Source organism: Strongylocentrotus purpuratus, unplaced genomic scaffold (assembly GCF_000002235.5).
Source record: "Strongylocentrotus purpuratus isolate Spur 01 unplaced genomic scaffold, Spur_5.0 spur5_scaffold_11, whole genome shotgun sequence".
Taxonomy (NCBI): Eukaryota; Metazoa; Echinodermata; class Echinoidea; order Camarodonta; family Strongylocentrotidae; genus Strongylocentrotus; species Strongylocentrotus purpuratus.
Genome location: NW_022145596.1, coordinates 23,524,515 through 23,532,044, shown reverse-complemented (window position 1 = coordinate 23,532,044; position 7,530 = coordinate 23,524,515). Strand labels below are relative to the sequence as shown.

Below are 7,530 nucleotides of genomic sequence, written 5' to 3'. Positions count from 1 at the left end.
TGTTCCTTTGTCTACCTGAGGAACTGTATATTTTGTCCGTTTTCTTTGTCCGTTATGTTCATAGTGAGAGAGAGAGAGAGAGAGAGAGAGAGAGAGAGAGGGGGGGGGGAAAGGACATTTATTTGAAAAGAAAAGGAACATGTGTCTAAGTAAAAGGGGCAGTAATCAGTGGTGAAAACGGGGCATTTCTCGCACCTGAAAAGGGGCACTCACCAGAGATTTTTAAAAGGGGCACTAATGATAATGAAAAATAGGCATTTGTCGCAGGAAAAGGGGAACCTATAAGATTTTGATAGGGGCATTTATCAAAGATGAAAAGGGGTATTTATGAAAAGGAGAGGGGCCGTATAAAAAAGGGAAAAGGGGCACCCATTAGGAGGGAAAGGGTACTTACAAGAAAGGAAAAGGAGGCATGTGTCAAAGAGGAATTTATGAGAAAGGGAAGGGGCTCTTATTAAAAAGGGGGAAGTGGCACATATCAAAAAGTAAAAGGGCACTTATTAGAGGGGACGCGTGTCAAGGTAAACAATAAAAAGGGCTATTATCAGATATCATAAGGGGCACTTATGAACTTGTGACAAACATACAATCCAGATGAAATACGCCATAGGATGAAATCATTTCTTCACAGTATACGAGTAAGGAAAGAAAAATATAAGAAACCAAGATTACTTTTAAAATTAGAGAAAAAAATAAGAAAAAGATAAAGGAAAGAAGGGAAAAAAGGTAGCCAGGCCTATAAAAAAAAACAAGAGGTTGACTAGAAGTGAAGACATGGTATCAATATTATCTTGCTCCTTTCCCTTCCGTCTTCTTTTCATTTCAATTTTCCGTTCAATTTATTTCTATCTTTCTTGGTTTCTTTTTCCTATATTCTATTCATTTATTATTTATATTTATTTTCTTTTTTTCTTTTTCTTTTTTCTTTCTTATCCCATTTTCTTTCTTCCTTTCCTTCCTTCTGCTTCTTCAATTTCTTTTTCATTTGTTTTCTTTTCTTTGCGGCTTACTTTCCGGCATATTTTCATCATCAAGAGAAGTTAAATGTGCTAGATAGATGTAATCAGAAACAATGATATCTCCAAATTCTAATGGCAACTGGTATTGCTATTAGACTGAAGTCACTTGATGAAACACGCCAGAATTACGTAGTAGGTAGGTGATGGCTTTGTCCCCCCATAACGAATGGCGATTAACACGGCCTGCTGTGCATGTAGCGCAGTCGGAGCGCAGTCTCTAAATGCTTCGCGGTAATGACAATCTTCGGCCTTTTCCACTTGAATCTCTCCCTCTCTCTCTCTCTCTTTATGGGATAAAAGAAAGCTTACGAAGCTACTCATGTAAGGCATAATCTTTCCTATCGGTCTGTATTAAGCTTTAAATGTTGAATTGGTACACTTTAGTCGAACAATTGCAGCAACTAGCTAGTTAGCTGGAACGAAAGCGAGCAGTATACTGCTGTTTGCATGCATGATAACTACAGCTAGCTGTATGTAAAGCCCCAGTCCCATATAAAGCCGGACCAGCACGGACGAGCACGGACCACTCCGGACCATCCCGGACCATGGTCTGGGGTGATCCGGGATGGTCCGGGATGTTTTGTTCAAAAAAGTGTGATGCTTTTAAGCTACAGTCCCATATACGTCCCGGACCGTCCCGGACCATCCCGGACTCCATCCGGGGTGATCCGGGATTCGGTCCGTGTTGACACCGTGTTGGCACCGGGGTGGTCCTGGATGGTCCTGGATGGTCCTGGATGGTCATGGGCGGTCAATAACTCACTCCCGGACTGCCACGGATCAACACGGACCGCCCCGGCGCCACTACGGATGACCCCGGACCCAGCACGGTGGCTACACGGATCACCCCGGATCAAACTATTGTCCCGGACCGTCCCGGACCACCCCGGCAGTTTTTGACCGTCAAAAACATCCGGGGTCGACTCCCGGACCGCCCAGGACCATCCAGGACCATCCAGGACCATCCAGGACCACCCCGGTGCCAACACGGTGTCAACACGGACCGAATCCCGGATCACCCCGGATGGGGTCCGGGATGATCCGGGGCGGTCCGGGACGTATATGGGACTGTAGCTTAAGCGCCGCGCGCACGCAGCGACTCTTTTTTCAGGAGCTAGGGGGTCGTGTTACACTTTAAGACCATGTTACACTTTAAGACCTCAACACGCGTTGCTATTAATAATTAAAGCCCGTTTTAGGATGATTTGTTTATTTTGTGGCCCAACCAATTTGTGACAAGCTTCTATTAAAGTAATATCTCATCATAACTTCTACATAAAAAGTAATTGACAAAAAGCTTGAGGCACTAATCCACGAAAAAATATAGTGGCTTCTAATTAGTTATGATACAGTGGGTCCTAGCTATAAAGTCTTGGACTTAGGTTATTTTCTTTGCAGATCTCATAGGATGACGCCTGCTTTATTCGCTATATTATTCGCCTACTAATTTAATCTCTTTGGGTGCTAGCATGTAAGCAGTGGCGAAAAATGAAGAAAATTAAAAAGGAAGAAGAAGAAGGGTTGGGTTAGCGAAGAGAACGAATACAGAACGAAAACGTGAAAATGAGACGTGAGAATAAGACGATGTGACCCCCTCTCACCCCTCCCCCTAATCGATGGTATTGATAAACCAAATTTAATCCACCTAGTAGGACCAGCTATGACAGTGCCCTTTCAAAGTTTGGACGCACCCTACGCCCCATGTGTGTGTTTGTATGGGGCGGGGGAGAAATGGGGGGGGGGGGGGGGGGGTGGTCATACAATTCACCAAACGCATTCAAAGCTTACCTGCAATCGTTTATCGTGGATTTTTTTTCTTCACTTCTACTTATTAATTTTTCCTGACAGTGATGAAATGAAATCGAGACCGATCAGCTTCATTCAAAGGAAATTACGTGTGTCTGCTAGGTTTCAAAGCAGGTTTGACCCCTTTTCGGCCGGGCCACAAACACCGTGTCCGCTGTGTTGGGGGTGATAAGCGGTTCATGTCCGTTCCAAACGTTTATGGGTTTCTGATTTTAATTAGTGTCCCGTGCACCTTGCGTGCAATTAAACTGATGCTGAAAACAAAGAGAGACTGGCTTCAAAAAAAAAAAGAGCAGGGGTGTTAATTAAGGTATCAAAAATGATTTCGATATACACAACACGATGGACGAGCTTTATATAGCAATAGTAGTAATGTTGAACTGAGGTCAATGATTATTCATAAGCCAGGAAGGTCAACAAACTATGTGGATCTTTTTTGCTTAAATTTCACGAGCGGCAATGTGACTTAAATGTCAACAAAGAGTTCTGTATTATTATTCATCTTGTATTTAAGACTCTTTTTAGAGAGAGGGTAGATAGACAAGCAGATACAGTGTATATATACACAAAGAGAGTAAAGGAGAGAGAGAGAGAGAGAGAGAGAGAGAGAGAGAGAGAGAGAGAGAGAGAGAGAGAGAGAGGTGGTATAATATACACATAAGTAACTGTTATTGCACAACCATGCAAGCCGTGATCGTCTAGTGGTTAGGACATTGCGTTGTGGCCGCAATAACCCAGGTTCGAATCCTGGTCACGGCATTTTTATTTTATTTTATCATTTTTCTTTAGAGACAGAGAAAGCGAGAGAGAGGGAAGCGAGATATATATAATAATATTCTGTTTTTTATATAGCGCTCAATACATCGATCCAATGATGTGCCTAAGCGCTTACAGATATATTATTATTAGATTATATTATATTATTATTATGGAAAAACATACAAACAAATAGTAGCACAATTATGCAAGCCGTGATTGTCTAGTGGTTAGGTAATTGCGTTGTGGCCGCAATACGGCTTTAAAAAAAATAATTGTTTAGTTTCCTTTTGAGACAGAGAAAGAGAGAGAGAGAGAGGGGGAAATGAGAGAGAGAGAGAGAGAGAGAGAGAGAGAGAGAGGGAGGGAAAGGGGTGGCATAACATATACACAAATGAATGCACAGTCATGCAAGCCGTGATCGTCTAGTGGTTAGGACATTGCGTTGTGGCCGCAATAACCCAGGTTCGAATCCTGGTCACGGCATTTTTTTTCTTCATTTTCCTTTAGAGAGAGAGAGAGAGATAGGAGAGAGAAGCAACAAGAGAAAGTTAGAGAGAGAGGGAGAGAGATAGAGAAAGAGAGAAAGAGATATAGAGGGAGAGGGAGAGGGAGAAGGAAATAAATATAACGCGTAGTGACCACTCCTTACCGCTACGAGACGACTCAACTCACCGGGGCATTCAACTTTAACTACAGGTGACGGTAGTATTCACCTAGAAATCTCCAATTTATCATAAAAATACGAAATAAATCTTTTTCAATTCTTAGGGGCATTGTTGACCTCCTTGGACCATGCACCCTAAAAAACTGACCCCTATTCTCAGCGATTAAAGAGAAGATTGAGTTATCGCATTTAGAATCTCTGTATTTTCATGTTGGTTTGATGGTTTGTTTGACCTGACTGCCAAGAAAGAATTGTTATGCTTGTAAGTAAGCAACCTGGGGACCGACAGCTTTAAGTCCTCTCCGAGGACCTGGTAATGAGGATTAATACCTTTCCAAAGGGCAATAGCGCATCGACTTGGTTTTGAACCAGGGACCTTTCGGTTACGAGACCACTGCTTTATCACTGAGCCATCGCGTCGTCATGTGAAAGAACATCACCTTACTTATTATAAAAAGGATTGCCTCTAAAATAGTAACATGGCTTCTTTATTTCTTAATATAACCAGAAATCGATCAAACTTTTAGACCACAAGTTCTAATGCCATGCATGAGCGTAGTTCCATATACATTGTACGCGCGTTTTCAACCCTTTTTTGTTTATAGTCACGGCACCCTTTTAAGAAATAAAACGTTTCGCGTCACCCAAATCCCAAATATATATATCATAGAAGTTTAATTTTGCACCATTCTGGCACTCCTGAAGGCCAAGATACACACATACAGGCACATCTAATTTGTTTCTATATTTTCTATAACATGAGCGGCAGGACTTTCTAGAATTCAGCTTACGAATAATTTCAATAGCTAAATGTAATGGTCTATAGAAATCACATTCGAATTAAACACAATACGCCATTATCATGTTTACACGCTTCAGGGAAGTGACACACTAGGAACTAGGATATCGACATTGTCACAGGTTGTTTTTCGAAAGTTTTTGCGATCGTGATCCATACATTCATTGTTGAAATTCAAAAATGCCATCTCTTCACCGTAACCCAACGTCCTCTTTAAAGGGATTGTTGAGTTCTATTTTCAGACCGCAAGTGCCTTCAAAGTGCATGGTTATTGCTCTTATTCTTATCTATGAAATTTCTAGTGCCCTTTTAGAACCAAAAATTGCTATTGAGGTAATTTTAGACCCCAAAATGTTTGAAATGTAGCCAATACGAGCATACCAATTCAGCTCCACTTTAAAATAAACACGGTGACCGTTAATTGATTATTAAATTAAAATAACAATACATGGGCCGGCTGGTTGTGCGTAATATAAGCAACACGAAAATGCCAACAAAAAAGCCAACATCGGCATTGGTTGAAATACGACGTAAAACGCGTTATTTCGTTTTTTTTCAACGGTTTTTTTTCATATTTGTCAAAATACCTAATATTTGTGGTGGTACACAAGTATTAGAAATCGTTATATTTCAGCCGTCTCTGAACCGATTTCGATCAAACAAAGATGATTTTGTCCTTTAAATATTATGTTCTTTCAAATTTGACACTCAGTTTTTCATTATCTCACAAAAATATTTTGTGTAGCGCCCTCTGCAACAGAACTCAACTATTCCTTTAAAGCTCGGATGAACCTGCGAGGTGGCTGAACTTTCCCTTGAACCTGTAGTCGGTCAGTGTGCACTCATCGCCTTGCTACTGCAAAGGTAATACATCATTAAATCAATGTGTGTGCAGTAAAATAAGATAAACTTTCAAATGCTAAGGTGGTCGTGAACTTTTAACCTCTGACATGGATACCAAAAGTGCAGCCGGCATTGACCTCGAAATCATCGTGAGCGGACGTGCATCACTTGGTTCTTTGTTTTAAGATTAAAGGATCGTTCAAAATCATAGAATCGGTGATAATGGTAATAATTTTAGTTATTTGTTATTAATGAATATAATGAAGTCATATCATCGCAATTTATATAAATTATGTTACACTATTAATAGAAGAGTCCTTTCCTGAAAGATGAAGTGTTCTATGTTAAAGGTACTATGTCCCATTTGCAGGCCCAAAAAATGAAAAGGTTAAATTACAACGGCATTTGAAAGATAATATTAAATTTAGAACTTACCTAAAAAAAGGGGGGCTTGAAAATGTCTTTAAGTAAGAAAAACACGACTATTAGTTGTCGAATCGACTTCAGAGCTATAGAGCCAGTAAGTAAAAGTCTGATTTTCAGACCATTGTACCGAATTGTCGTACGTTTTATGCTGCACAAAGATTCAATCAGTTTATTTTTGCCATAACAAGAAGTGGGTTATTGATGTAGACAAATGCTCATGTATCCTTTACATCTCATTTTATGTATGTTATTACCAAAGAAGAAAAAAGCCAGTTTGTCACTCAATAGTGTCTGACAGTGAAGTCTAGCAAGTAAGCGGATTTCCTTGCACAATTTGAATATAAGGACACTGCTAACGTTTATATTTCACAGATAGGACATACATGACATATTCATAATTCCTGCAAAGTTCTACAGAATTTGATGTTGGCTGCAAAAGGGACATAGTATCTTTAATAGAGGGACGAGGAGACACGGTCAAACAAAGATTATTAGCGTTGTGCATTTTATTTCAGACACTTCAAAACTTTGATTTAAACCCGTTCATCTGAAACATGTGATTAATTTGCCCCATCATCATTTCCAAATGTTACGAATGATTTTCCAAGAAGTGCTATTACTTTTGAAATTAAACAATATTTTATAACTGCAGGTGTGAGGTAATTTTAAAAGCTATTATCTCATTTGTGTTTAATGGTGCAGTAAATGGAATCAAATCTACTCTATAATCAGTTATTGTTATTTGAATTTAGGTAAGTCTTGTTATAATGACCTCTTCCAGACTCAACATACATGTATCTCAATTTCATTGTCAGCATTTTACCGCGCTGCAACCTATCGGGAGTGGATGAATGTCTTAACTTTCCAAGATTATCAGAATGTTACCTTCAATAATGCTATTTTCGAGACGAAAGTCTTCCGATTTCTGTAAGCCGAAAGCTGAGAAAAAGTATCGATGTGATAAACTGCGACAGCTGGTAGCATATTTGAGAGTGACCACAACCGATGCATGAAATAAAAACACTCAAAAGAGCATGAAACTGGTCAAAGCCAAGTCTAAACAATCATTCTTCATTTTTAAACAGGTGGATGTGACGTTTCAATGCCAAAATTTTCTTTATTTTCATATTGCACTGCACGTTTCCTCAATTTATCGTAGTTTTGTTTTCTCAATATTTCCATTGAACTTTGAATTTTCGGACGTAATAAAGGCA

The 7,530-nt window shown here is 39.7% G+C and overlaps 2 non-coding genes across 2 annotated transcripts; both read left to right on the top strand.

Moving 5' to 3' along the window:
- Window positions 1–3,512: 3,512 nt before the first annotated feature.
- On the top strand, window positions 3,513–3,584 carry TRNAH-GUG. The gene has a single exon. It is a non-coding gene; the product is annotated as a tRNA-His (tRNA).
- A 411-nt stretch (window positions 3,585–3,995) lies between these two features.
- TRNAH-GUG lies at window positions 3,996–4,067 on the top strand. Its single transcript has one exon. It is a non-coding gene; the product is annotated as a tRNA-His (tRNA).
- The last annotated feature ends 3,463 nt before the right edge of the window (window positions 4,068–7,530 follow it).